The sequence below is a fragment of the Oxyura jamaicensis genome, chromosome 5 (assembly GCF_011077185.1).
Source record: "Oxyura jamaicensis isolate SHBP4307 breed ruddy duck chromosome 5, BPBGC_Ojam_1.0, whole genome shotgun sequence".
Classification (NCBI taxonomy): Eukaryota; Metazoa; Chordata; class Aves; order Anseriformes; family Anatidae; genus Oxyura; species Oxyura jamaicensis.
In genome coordinates this window covers 43,063,816-43,078,268 of record NC_048897.1, presented here as the reverse complement: position 1 = coordinate 43,078,268, position 14,453 = coordinate 43,063,816, and the positions used below count along the sequence as shown (strand labels likewise).

Below are 14,453 nucleotides of genomic sequence, written 5' to 3'. Positions count from 1 at the left end.
ATTTACTTAAAGCTTTTTAAAAAACCTAAGAACTCAGGATGAAAAAAAAGACTTCACATAGGTAAAGGCTGGTTAAAAGACATAAAGCAGAAGTCAGCAATAAATGACCAGTTCAGACAGAGAAAGGAAGCTACCAGTGAGGTATCCATGGGATTTGTCCTGTGGCCTGCACTGTTCCTGACATTACTAAACAGTCTGGAAATGAGGAGAAAATCTTGAGGTATCTTAGTTTGCTGGCAATACTAAGTCAGAATAGTCAAAGTAAGATTTGTGTGCAAAGGATTATAGGTTGGAGTAAGGTATATAAAATGAAATCAGCAAGTGGCAATTTCAAAATTGGCAAAATAAGTTATTTTTACCTCACATTGCGTTGTTAAACTGTGAAGATCTCTGCCACAAGATGTTGTGGTTATTAAAACACTCAGATGCATAAAGTCCTTGGATGAAATGAAAGAAACATCCAGGGCTATTAAAGATAGAGATGCTCCTTCTGTTTCAGGAACTGCTTGGCCACAGATCACTGGAGGTTATAAAAATTTTCTGGGGAATTACTGAAGTATATTATACTGTTATCACAGTCTTTCCTGGAAATCCACTTCTGAACACCTCCAGAAATGGGTCCTGGGCTAATTAGATGCTTGAACTGATCAAATATAGTATGGGAGGGTCTTTATAAATTCTTCTTACATAAAAAGGACCAAGTATTCAGCATATCTGAATAAATGTAGATGTCATTGGAAATTTCGCAATATTGTTGTCCTTATCATCTTACTACATGATTAAAAGAGAAGACAACCCCTCTAGTAAGATTACTCTGGTACTCTGCATTCTGAGTACCTTTCTACACACATTTGTGGAGTTCATGAGTGCTTTCCGTAGTATCTATAATCAGACAAAGTAGGTATCAAATGACACAGATTGGAAATAAATTATTTTTTTCCTTTTGCACAATGGTCCGCTTTCCCAAAGTCATAGCTGAGAGAGATGAAGTTAATTAAAAGCATATATGTTAGGCATCATGAGCAGTCTTGCAGCACAGAATTTAATTTGCCAATAAAGCAGTCCTTGCTTCTAATAAGCACAGACTGCTGAGGTTTGAGAAACTGCTCTGTTACCTTTTACTGCTTTTGATTGGAAGATAGTGAGCTGGTCATAGTGTCATCACTCACACTTCCGGAGATGAACTCTCACTGGTTGAAATGAGCAGTAGTTTCATTTAGGCATTTAAATATTTAAAATAGTGTCAGAAAGTCAGGAGGAAAGATTTAGTCATTTAAATTGCATGGAGAACCAGACAAAAATACTGTATTGCTCAGGAACGATGCAAAAATTTGCTAAATATCAGGCTGCAATCAAATATAGATACTCAGGACATAGGCTAGTCATTCAATATTTATTGGAAATTTTGCATTGCAAGAATATTGCTCATCAGAATTAATCTGGAGACAAAGGGGAGAGTATTCAATGTATCAGCACCAGAAATATCTATCTATATCATAAACAAAATCCTGCAGGCTATACCTGGTAATCTACCTCCAGTAAAATACCTAGTAAGACTCTAACTCTGTTTTTCCTCTTCCATGAAAGGTATAGCTGAAGGGGTACCACTTCATACAGGTAAGAAAATGTTCAATGCATCATGGTTCCCTTGTCTTCATTATACCATGGGCAATTTAACTTGATCTAGATCTCTACCTCTACTTGTGGAAGACAGCTTCATCTGTGGTCCAGAAATAATCAGAGTCTGAATCTTGGAAAGCCACAAGACTGAGGTCAAAAGTAGAAAAAAGAATCTGAGCAGCTTATTGTTCTGCTGAATCCCATACTGTATTCACTGTCACCTTTTTGCTTCTGATAACTTTGATATTTCTTTAGTGTCTGCAGCCACTGGCAAAATACAAAGCCATTGTATCTTCTACTGCATGCTCTTTCAAGCAAATAAAAATTACCTTTGCACTCGTATTTCTTGAAAGTGAGACCTTCAAATTATAATGTCTGTTGGCTTTTCTAATATCAGAAGTTTGCAGGAGAAAATACTTTGGAGACATGATAATTATTAATTGCTTTTGGGAAACTATTGTAGATGTGGAAGACAGGAGAGCACAAAACTCCTGTTAAAACTATCTAATGGCTCCTTTTACTTATGAGATTCAGCTTCTTAATTCATATACCTGACAATGAGTTACCTGGGTCTCCATTCTCTCACAGGCAATTTCTGTAGTCTGGCTACATGTAGCTCTGTAACAGTATTTTGCAAAAGCAGTAGAAAGTGGTAATAGTGTTAGATGTCCTTGGATACCCTGTGATTTGCAGCAGCATTAGGTGAGATGGTTGTTATTTGGTATCAAACAGTAGCTCACTATAGAATTTTCTAAACTCAACTTGGCTTTTCACCATGTCCCAGAACCAACCTGACATTTCACAATAGAGCAACCAAAAGTCTTTTGGCAGCTTCTGATGTCATAGGTGCTTAGGGCCTGATCTCAGAATCTGGCAGCCAAGAGCCCCTTTATCTGTACTCAGCTGTGTAAAACAGAGAGCAGAAAATCTGGGTGTCAGCAGTGCTATGACCTTCATATGGTGTTCAACAGATTAGGAGAAGGCAGAATTGTTATTACTAGTTTTAAACTGTGAATACATATTTTTGGTTTTGTCACTATATGAAGCTAATGAAAGCCTGTCATGAGAAGTGTACAGCATATCACTCAAAATGGATCTCATTTTGATAAAAGAACCTGGACAGAAGTGTTGCACTTTGCTTTACACTGTTCTGCCATCATTGATGTGTTTGTCATCTTGAGGAGAGGGCAACTCTTGTCTTCCTGTAGGATATTAGCCAGAGTTGCATTGAGAAACAAAACAATTGATCACTGTAGAGTGGAAACACCACATTTGATGCTTTAGTCTGTTCTGAGGAACTGTGGAAATTCATTAGAAGAAAATATTCTGCATAACATGCAAGATTTCTAATCTGCCAAACGTATGAGGCTATTGGGCTAAAACTGGGGTTTCTTTTAACAGTTTATGATCTGGCCAATCTGGTCTGCTGGTAATATGCAATATTTATCACTTGTGGGCCTTGGCCAGTATCATAAATCAATTGAGTGCTACTTAAGTAATATTTGAACAGCAGGTAAGCCTTAAGTGAATTAGGGGTTTCTATTCACATGTTGGTCATCTGCCACAGATGGTTATGTGGGGAAAACAGCACAGTTCATTTTCAGGTCCTTTCCTATATTTTTGTATCTCTAGAAATTTAAATTTAATTTACTTCTGCTTCCTATCTTATAGAGTAGCGTCTTAAAACATGAAGAGATTTTTCAAGAATAAAGTAAAAGATCAGGAAGACTTTTTTTTTTTTTTAAATATATATAAACAGTATATTAATAAACAGGAATTGATGCAAGATTAAAGCATCAAATCAAGAAAGAAGCAGAGCAAGTTTAAGATGTTTGAGCTGCAACTCATTATCTTTAGTCTGAACTGTGTGTTGTTGTCTTTAAAGTCCCATCTTTTGGGGATACACAATAATATATGGACCATACTTTCTTTTAGAGTCATCTTTCTGACTACAACAGCTGCATAGTAACATTTGAAAACATGATTTTTAAAGGCTAGAGCATAAAAAAAAAATAAAGAAAATAACAGTTTGAGCACAGTCTGCTAGTTTTTCCAAACTTTCAGTTTCCAAATTAGACTTCTTGTCTGAGTGTCCTTCAAATGATCTTCCTCCCAGAAATTGGAGTGGTATGGTTGGACCATGGAGTTTGCATCAATAAAAGTGAGTAGCTCTGCTCTGACCAGTTCCTAGTTGAAACTGGAACTGAATGAAGCTGCAAAGCCTTCTTCTATTGCAAGGATTACTGTAATTTTTGCACATCTCACACTGCATTATCTACATTCAGAACTGGAGCTTGTCTCTGGCAAGAGCTGTGCTTCCCTAATTATGTCTGGCATGCCCGTTCTCAGTTGTGAAGCATTTCTTGGTATCAGCTACTGAATCTGAAGGGACTGTGGTCCCTTTTAAGTAAAATTTTATTGTCTCATCTGCTACCAAATCTAGAGGTATTACCACTTATTTCATGGGCTTATTATTCACAGTTTACTTTGGCCTATTGGTCTTCAAACAGGTTTTTTTTTTTGTACCTTATCAGCACCTGGTCTTGCTACTTCATTGACATAGCTGGCATTGAAATGCATCTGGCTCTGCCATCTAGCTTGATTTGAACTGATTGCTGATTTAATAGTGTAACAGTAAATATGTCAGCTGAGTTTCTGTCTGCCTTTTTCTGTAATAAATATACAGGAAGATTCTATGCATCTGCTATTTCGCACTGCAGATTGCTTTCCCTTCAGTAGAGGTCTGCAGATAGTCTCAGAAACAGCAAGAGCTGTTGCCTGTGTTTTTCCTTGCATATCAGCAGTATATGAAGATACTGCTTCCTCTGTTACTGTCACTGCTGTATATAGGCTAGCCCTTAATTTTTCTGTCAAATTGCTGTCTGTAGCACACGCATTAGATGGCAACTACAATACATGACATCTGCATTCTCCATACTGTTTGCATAGTTTGGAGCTTATGCACTTGTTCTGCATCAATTCATTATTGTTATGTTCCTTTCAATGCTCACTATATCTGTTTTTTCAATGTGTGACATTTCTCTGAGGTTGGGTTTTAAAAATATAAAAAAGATCTTGGTTTTGCCTTTTCAAAGATAAATGTGGGTATCAGTAGTGTAAGCTGTGCAATATAAACATTTTCCCCCTACTATTAAGTACAAATATTTACTCAGGTAAAGGCAAAACGTAACATTTTTGTTTCTACTGTTCTTTCTGGGCTCATTAAATATTTTCATGATGGGCTCCAATATTTAAGGCATTGTTCCAAGAGCAGTGCCCTGATGATCTTCCCGCTCTCCCCCTTCCCCCAAGAGTAGTGCCCTGATTATCTCTTCCCCCGCTCCCCCCCCCCCCAAAAAAAAAACACAAAAAAAACACAAACAAACCAAAAACATGTTATAACAATGATTTTTGTCATTTTCCATTATAAACTTTGTATGTAGCCTCAGTTCTTGCTTCCACAATTTTAATGCCTGCCCAAGGATTTTGTCTGAAAATTCACCATTCCTGATAGCTGGCATCACTCCGTGCTAATGATTTCCTTTGTTTCTTGCGCATGTTTCTTTGTTTCTTTGTAAATCATATTCTCTTTGTTATTTTGGGTCCCACAAGATTAACCTCTGTTGTCATCTTCCATGTGCCACATGCTGAGTAGAAATGTAAGAAAACACCATATTTCTTAAGTAAAATGGTTCTAGATTTAGAAAACTGGAACAGAACTTCTGCCTTGACAAGTCAGTGTCCGTAGATGGTAAAGACTATGTTTAAGGGCCTTTGGTGCTATTAACGTTTTGCTGCTCCAGACTACACCTTCAAGTGCAGCTTTTGTAGCTGTGAGAGCCGCTGCCAAGGTGGCTCTTCACAAAAGCCAGAGCAAACATCAGTGGAGGTGGATGAATTCTGAGGAGCTGCATCTGCTCCAGGAAGGTACCCTTTGAATGTATAGACTGCACTGGGTGGTGGAGTTTCAACAGGAGGCTGTGAGGATTGGGGTCAGTGGGGGGTGAATACCACTGACAAGGACAGAGAGGGTGTCTCCCACTTTGTAAGTCAAGGCCTAATTGTGAAGTAGACTCTCAACACCAAGCTAGGGAAGAACTTTCCATGGGAATAGGTTTGCCTATAAATGCTTTTAGACTACTTTGCTGAGACCAAACTGGCAGTAATTTTTTGCTCAGCAGGTGAAGGAAAATGCTGTTACAAACGTCTTTGTCCTGGGAGAAGATGGACTCAGGCACTAGACTGCTGCATTATTATTATTATTATTATTATTTAATTCTTTCTAACCTTAGGTGATTAGTTGGTATCTGGGGGAAGTGCTTTTGCAAAAGGATGAGGAAATTGTTCTTTGTTACAATTCTGTCTATGTACAAGGAATACTTATGGACTCCCATTTTCCTTGAATGCTATAAGAAGTAAACCAGGAGACTCATTGTATTAATACTCTACTTGGACAATGATCTACTGTAACCACCTCTTCTTTGCTTAATTTCTTTCTTAAAATCATCTTACATGCTCTCTAGTTGTCTCTGGGATTTTTCTGTTGCCTGATCTATGTGTGCCTGTAGTTTTTCCTGTTCTCCACCGAACAGTGATCATTGCCCTGAATTTGCTCTTAATCCCCAAGGAAAATTGCAGTGGTTAGTTCTTTTTCTAGGCGTCTGTTTTGGGTGCTGACTTTCAATGTTTCATCTGTTCCATGGAAGTGTTGTAATCAGTTTTACATTTAGCCTACTACTTTACACTTGACAAAATGTAACTCCTAAGTTCAACACTACTATCAGATAGCTTTGCTGTCCCTATTTGTAGATACTAGTGTTTATTGTAGATTATCAAGCTGAAGTTCTCCTTTTCCCCACATAATGTTTTGCTTGTTTCATACAGAGACTCCACGTTTCAGAATAGAAGAGAATTCACACTTAAGCTCACACAAAGAAGATAGTTACTTTTCCCAGGTTTCTGGGTGGGATGCTTAAGCAGATCGTATCTATTAGTTTTAAGAAGACCCCTCAGACATTTGAACCTGACCATTTTTTCTGCCAGCAACACCTGGCAAGAGAATTAAGTAAGTTAAATTGCAGAAATATTTAAGATCTATTTTAGCTAAAGCTAAAGACGTTTGTGTGCCAAATTATATCTGGAGTAAACTTCTACAGGCAAATGCTAAATCAAGAGCAAGGGGTACAGAAAGAAGTGTAAAGGGAAATAAAATAGAAAGACAGACCCTTAGCAATAATGAAAATTGTTACGGAGAACTTTATGGTATTAACGCAGATAATTGCCAGAGTTGTAAAATCCAGATTTTCAGTCTGCAACACTCCTGGGAGGTGGTGGAATTGAAGAAAATCAAACGTAATGGTTCATATATAACTCAGAATTTTATTTCTTTTCACCATTCTCTAAAGAGTAAACGTGACCTACTTTCTATATGGTGTAGTTTAGTGGGAAATTCCCCCAACTCCCTGTGTTAGCTTGCTTGTTCCTTTCTTAAGCAGGTGCTAACTCCCATCTCTGCTTTACTACTGCTGGCATACTATGTGCTAAATGTGTTGTGACATTCTTTCCTCTCAGTTTACAGAGAAGATGGTTGTGCTCTTTCCCAGATTCCAGTTTTGTTAAGCTTCTGGGATTAATGTAGGATCTAAATTAATTTTCTGCATGTTAGTTGTCAACCACAGTGAGGTAATTAAATAACAAGCTCTCCTCTAAGAGTTGTGCTTTTATTCTTGTAATCATTACTTGTAGTGATGGTTTAAAAATGGAGAAAAAAAAAAAAATAATATGCAAAAGCACCTGTGTAAAAGCCCACCACTTCTTGTTTATCTGTCAAAATGCATGTTTGGAATAAAATAGGAAAATGTCATTAGAAATCATAGAATCATAAATGGTTTGGTTTTGAAGGGACATTAAAGATAATCTAATTCCAGCCCCCCCCTGTCATGGGCACAGACACCTCCTATTAGACCAAATTGCTCTGGCCTTAACCTGGCCTTAAACACCTCCAGGGATGGGGCATCCCCAGCTTCTCTGGGCAATCTTCCAGTGCCTCACCACCCTCATGGATTAGATATATGAAAGCAATTCTTTACTAAATCTACCCTTTTTTAAATTAAGGCCATTATTCCTTATCCTGCCTCTACATCTGTGACAAATTTTTCCTCCCTGTCTTTTCTGTAGACCCTCTTCATATATGGTAAGGGCACCATAAGGTCTCCCCAGAGCCTCCTCTTCTCTAGGCTAAACAGTCTCAACTCTCTCAGCGTTTCTTCACAGGACAGGTGCTCCAGCTCTCTGATCATCTTCATGGCCCTCCTCTGGACATGTTCTTAGAGGACCCAGGTGCAGGACCTTGCACTTGGTCTTGCTGAAATTCATGAGGCTCACATGGACCTCTCAAGACCTTGAAGGTCCCTCTGGATGACATCCCCTTCCTCCACTGTGTTGACTTCATTACCCTGTTTGGTGTCATCTGCAAACTTGCTAAGGGTCAATGAACCTGAAACTCAAAGACGAGCCAGTACCAGCTCCAGTGTAAGGCTGGTTTTGAGCTGGAAAAATTTCAGTCCAGAAGACTTGTTCCAACCCATCTTTACAACAAACAAAGAGAACAATCTAAAAAACCTGAGAGAGAAAAATGAGGAAATTGGACCTATATTTTACATTGCTACAGAACTATGTTAGAGAGAGTATGGAAATAAACACAGCTTTGAATCTGCCCCCTCAGAAGATCCAATATTTAGTTTGTTGGATCTAGTCTTATATAGAGGAGGAGAGAAATTAAATGAGTATATGTTCTGCTGTCAGTGTATTGAGCTCATTCACACCTGTGGAGATTCTTCAAATTTTTCAATTATTTTCCCAGTATATTATTCCATCATGAATGGAGAGAGAATAGGAACATAGCCCTGTTTTGCTCAAATACATATTGAGTGGACCTAAAGGAGATTTTGGAATATATTGTTGAGAGTGTTCTACTTTTCCTAAGAAGAGTCACTACACGATTTGATTGTCAGATGTATGCAACAAGCAAAATGAAATCATATTTCTCCAGTAAATGAAATGTATCCTTTTAGAACTGTTTGCATGGAATTATTTGAAAAATAAGCATGGTTCTGTTTAGCCATAGGCTATTGTTTATTTATTTGAAGTAAGCAGTTTCTTTCAGATGCAGACATTGGACCAGTGAGCAAGAAGGCTTGTTCATATATTTTTGTTTTACTTTTATGATCCAAGTGTTAGGAGCTGGGAATTTGGATCCAAAGGGGATGAATTTACGTATGCAGGACACGTTGTTCAAGGAGCTAACACTTACAGTAAACAGAGGTTGCTTAACTGTTGAGTAATGCTACAATAGTTATTTCCAATATTTTGCAAGAAACAATGTTCATGCAATGTTCTACCACTAGCAATTTGTTGGTGGTTTTAATTCCATGCCAAACAAATCTCTAAGGGCTGTAATTTCAAAAACATGGGGTATCACACGTTGGGAACTACACTCTCTTTCTACTTTTGTAAGGTAAGCCATATATGGAAGAGGTACAGTTTCTTTTCTCCTCTTAAAGTTTCTTTAATATCTAAATGGTGTAAAAATACCCCTGTGACATCACATATAATCAGTTCCATACACTGAAAGGAGATAAGGGTGCATGCAATTTATATTACAGGCAATTTTGCTTTAAAAAGTATTTCTATCAAGAATACAACAGATCACTTCAAGACAGATGTAGTCTGAAGGGGCCATATTTGCCTTCTGTTTTAGCAATGTTCAGGTGTTTACATTATAACGAGTTCAAACCTAGCAGTACAAAAAATCTGTACCATATTAGGAAGTACTTTTTGTCTTAATTCTTTGTACAATATATTTCATTTATTGTGATGAAGATAAGAGTGGAAACAAGTTTAAAGTGCTTGAAAACAAATTATTTTTAAAGCACCCGTGGATCTCTCTCTCTCCAGATCCTATTAACATTCATAATGTTCCTCTAGTGTACTTCACTATACATTATTGCTAGAAGTTTTCCTTTGACTGCTAATAGGTTGCCATAATCTGGTGGAGCTCAGCTTTAGTAACCACTCTTACTAAACAATTTCTTCCCTTTGAGATAGATACATGTTCTTATTTTACAGATGGAGGACTAAAGGATAAAGAGAATAGATGGTCTTTAAAACATCTTCTTGTGGTCGTCTAAGTGGCAGAATGAAACTGGAGATTTAAACTCCTATGCTTTTCCTTTCTCTACTCTTCTGCCGTTTATATAGGTATGCATGCCTATATATAAATACACACAGATTTAGATGTCTGTATTGAAGGGAGATACAGACTTGAAACAGATTTAATTAAACTCTACTGTTCATTTATCAGAGTTTTGAGCCTAGAATACTGGAGACTAAGGATGAATGTTTTGAGGAGAAACTAGGAGTTTTCGTGTCTTTCTGCTACCAGTTTCATAAGTTTCTTTGCTGGTGCAATCCTATCATTGCCACTTTCTTTAAAAATAATGTAATATCATTTTGGCCTGAAGTAAGAAAATTCATGTGTATTTATTTATGTGGGGTAATGCTGTGCATACCGAAATACATACGTAATTACTTTCCTAAACACATCTACATTGTGTTAACTGTCAGCAGTTTTTATGCAGTTCCAAACAGACTGGCCTTTGGTTGCTTCATTTTGTTAAGGCAGTCTGACAAGAACTTTAGGTGGCCCTTGGGAAGGGTTGCTTCCAATTTGAACTTCCAGTTTAAGGTATGAGGTACGTCAATTTGGCTATTATTTATTTATAATATAATTTATACTTATTTTTTATCAAGCTCACCTCAAATTAACATTCACTTGTGAAAGTAATTATATTAGTAGGTCTTTTCCTCATTTCCTCTATTATTTAGCCTTAAATTCCTTGATAAGTATTAGCAGAGCCGGTATCAAAAAGTGTGGCTACATCTGTGCATTTCAGCACACACAAAAAAACCCAACAACCAACCAACCAACCAACCAACCAACCAGCCAACCAAAACCAACTATGTAGGTATTTCTCCCTCTAGAGTCTGCTTTGCAGACAATATCTGTCTTCAAAATACAACATGTCTAATGTTTCTTGGTGAAACATACACAGGAGAAGACTGGCTTTTCATTGAGATATCAAGGTACATGTGGTGATATATGAAAAAATACTGAGAACAGTTTGCCAAGCTCCTTTTCTATAGGATGCTGGTTAGCATAAAGGCAAGTATACAGTGCTCACAGTAGAGTAGACTATCTGTTCTTAGTTGTGAAAAATGATCTGACATCATGTCTTTGGTATGAGGCTAAATATCTTTGGAATGAGGCTAAATAGGAAGTAAAGGAAAATACAAAATAAAAGAGCAGAAATTAGTGTAAGAAGGAAGAGGGTTAGAGGTACAAAGAGGAGCCAGGTTGAGAGGAGGAGGTGATGGTGCAGAAGTGAAAATAATAATTCACTAGAGATGGTATATGAAGATGAATGGAGTGAATTGAGCAAACTAGACATAACACTGATAAAACTAGAAACTAATTCCACTGCTGTGGAATTGAATAACATACTAAGAATGAGGAAATCCACAGGAGAAAGAAGATAAAATAAAGGTTGTAACAGGGGGACATGTCACTGGGGAAATGCTCTTCACACTGATTCATGCACATTTTCTCTGGTGAATTTCACTGTTTGTCGCTCTTCAGAACTGATAACTTTTTGATGGTTGGAAGTCATAATACTTTGTTCCATGAGGAAAAATTTGCTTATGGGTTTTCATGGACCTATTCTGTGTACCATTATTTATTATTAACCAGTTCTTCTTACTGCCCTTAAGACCTAAATAATGCTGGTTTATACAGCACCTCCTAAAGGAACACTCAGCATGAGCAAGCTGTAAAACTATACTACAGAGTTTGCCAACCCCTCAAGGGTAGGAACACTTAGTTTTGAACACTTTGGTTTTAGAATGAAAAGCTAAGAATATACTCCATTATTTAGGAGTAACTGGAACATCCCTCATCTTCACAGTTTCTTTTTTTTTTTTCTTTTTTCTTTTATTTTCTTTTATTTTATTTTTTCTTTTTTTTCTTTTTTTTTTTGTAGAAAAGAACATTTGTTTCTGACATTTAAAAAAAGGATAATCATTGAGAGCCATCTGTGGGCTCATTTAACATACAGGAGCATGAATTAACTCAAGGAGCACTCACAGAGCAGTGCATTGAAACTTCATATCAGGGAAGCTTCCAAAGCAATGCTTGTAGATTATTTGGAAGTGAGAAAGCAGAAACCATTCCAACTAAAAATCATTGTCTTCTCTCCAACAGATATTATGAATAGTTCTGGTGATACTGCATTCCTAGACTCCATGAACAGTAACAAGTGTCCATATTTGCATTTCTAAACATTTAAGGGCATTTAATACTTCTCATTCTAGAAGAATGGAGGTGCATTCAGTATAAGCAATGTAGCCGTTTCAATATCCACTTCAGAGCTACACCCATGTTCTTTGCCAGTGAACAGTGCTTGGACCAGGACAGCTGTGACTTTCTATGTAAATAGAAAAGCTGGACAGGAAAGAGAAAAAAAATTACTGAACAGAAATATAAAAGGTGAAAATTTGCAAAGATGCTTATCTCCAATAGGAGTTGTTAGAAAGTGATGTTTTAGATTTAATTGCATAGAAGCTGGTTAAAATTCAATTTTGGATAGAGAGGATACATCTAAATACCCTGTTGTATGATGACAAAACAAATTTACTTGGCATATATACAATGATTAGAGGTAAAATTACTTTTAAACAGCTGGTCATCTGGCTTTCCTGGGTTGTACGTAAGGTTTTTTTTAAAAAAAATAATCAAAAAATTCACCATTTTTTGCTCTTGAAAATGGATGACCTTCTCTTTTCATTTTCTGAAGGTGAGTGTATGTGAATGAGATAAGCTAGAATGTGATCTTGCAATATGTCATCTACAGCATGGTGATTTTCCATATGCAGTCTGTTTTTCAGCAGTCAATGCAAACTAAATGAAAAGAAACTTCTTGATGGAAGGTGGAATAAGCTACCTTGCATTTACAGAAGGAGTAGTTGATATGCTATAAGATCATTGCTGTGTTTTACTCCTTACTCTCTGGAATACTGTGGGAGGGAAGAAAATATGAAGAGTCTTGAAATTTAGAGACAATTATCCTTCCCAAGTTTTGTATGGTTCTCAGGATGGTGAGTAATGGGTTGCTTTTCTGCACGGCAGCACAGCTGTACAGCTACTGGATTTGCTTCAACAAAACATCAGCTTTTCAGAGAAAATTGGCTTCAGGAAGATAACAGATGTACAAAAGAAAATTGGGAAAGGATAACTCTTAACATCTTTGTGTTTTGTTTACTAGATGCTTTTAAAAGGAGAAAAAGACTAAATGTTATGGCAAGTTGCTATTTTTGCCCTTATAAACTAATTTTATCATACCCATTTGCTCATATTATTGCACCACCACAGATAAGAGTGGTGTTGTTGCAGCTTTGCTAGATCACATTCAACCTTCCTCTTCGAAGCACTTGTGTCTTTGGTACTATATAAATGGCAACAAAAGCTGGCAAGAATCTATGGCTTCACTGCTTATTCTTTTAAAGAATGAGAAAAACTCTGGTTAACTCTTTATTTGTTTGATTTATTGTTTCAGTTTGTTTGCAATGACAATTGCAAACATTTTACTAGAGAGAATTATGCTTCAGTCTCTCTCTGAAGTTTATTTCTGTTTGCTAACAAAACACTCCTTTTGTGTTTTGTGTTTGTGGTATTATGCTAGCAGTCATGGACACTAATTCCCAAACATGGGCTTGTTATTCCTGCTTGGGGTACAATCACAGAAATATAAAAGGCAGAGGAACTATGAGTTTTGACAATCCCAGAAATGTTACAAAAGGAGAGGTCATGATGCCCTTTCAATTGAGGTGGTGAGTGGAAATGTTTGGGACCTACTGTTCCAGGAAACCTGTTGTCCGCATCAGAGGACCTCTTTGTGGGCACCATATAAACACATAACAAAAAGCTGACTCCTGTCCTGGAAAGCTTGTTGTCTAATTTACAACTTCTTTTAGCAGCAACTGTCCACAATAAATCTCAAAATGTTGCTTTCTGTCAACAATTCATCAGGGCTTTCACTGAGGCAAACATGGAACACCAGCAACACTGAAGTCTGCCTCTGACCTAAACATATTATTGCATGTTTCCTGCAGAAATGGCTACAGTAGCCCTATATACTGTCTCTGACAGTGTCATTAAAGTCTATGCCTACAGAGGCATGTGAGGAGGGGGAAGGAGGTGGTTATACTTCCCAAGAATATTCTCCTGGTCAACAATTTGCAGGTAGGCGGTTTCCTAATCCAGGAGTAAAGATGTGGTATTGAGGTGGCTTTGTCTCAGTGGATTTATCTTCCATAAACTTGTGTAGTTTTCCTCTGAACCCATGTAAACTGCTAGTATTCAGAGTATCTGGTATACAGTGTCCCACTGCATAATTATGTATTATGGGAAAATTGTCCCCTCTTGCTTGTTTTGAGGCTGGCACCTGCTAGTTTCAAGAGTAAGTCCATTTTTTATGACAAGCTGAAGTTTTTTGGAATGGCCTCAAGTAAAAGATACAATCAAACACCCACTATTTTGTTACTAAAGTGTTAAATGCTGTGATAATGTAGGTACCAAGATATATTTTTTTTGTATGTATTTAAAAACTGAAGAGCTTTAGTCAGTGTTAGCTAATCAACATAATGATGTCAGGAAAAGTCACTAGTGATGGCAAAGAAAGAAAGAAAGAAAGAAAGAAAGAAAGAAAGAAAGAAAGAAA

General features: G+C 37.1%; 2 long non-coding RNA genes across 4 annotated transcripts in view; both read left to right on the top strand.

The window, feature by feature from the left end:
- LOC118167961 overlaps positions 1–14,453 on the top strand; it is a 42,978-nt gene that overhangs the window by 3,298 nt on the left and 25,227 nt on the right. The window contains exons 2-3 of one of the 3 annotated variants that reach the window (XR_004751309.1): positions 9,748–9,879; positions 10,663–10,764. This is a non-coding gene — a long non-coding RNA (uncharacterized LOC118167961). Of the gene's footprint in view, positions 1–8,283; positions 9,137–9,747; positions 10,765–14,453 lie in introns of those variants that run through there. The other 2 variants (XR_004751308.1, XR_004751307.1) reach the window with 2 other exon arrangements.
- LOC118167958 overlaps positions 13,296–14,453 on the top strand; it is a 5,361-nt gene continuing 4,203 nt past the window's right edge. The window contains exon 1 of the long non-coding RNA XR_004751302.1: positions 13,296–13,681. This is a non-coding gene — a long non-coding RNA (uncharacterized LOC118167958). The remainder of the gene's footprint in view (positions 13,682–14,453) is intronic.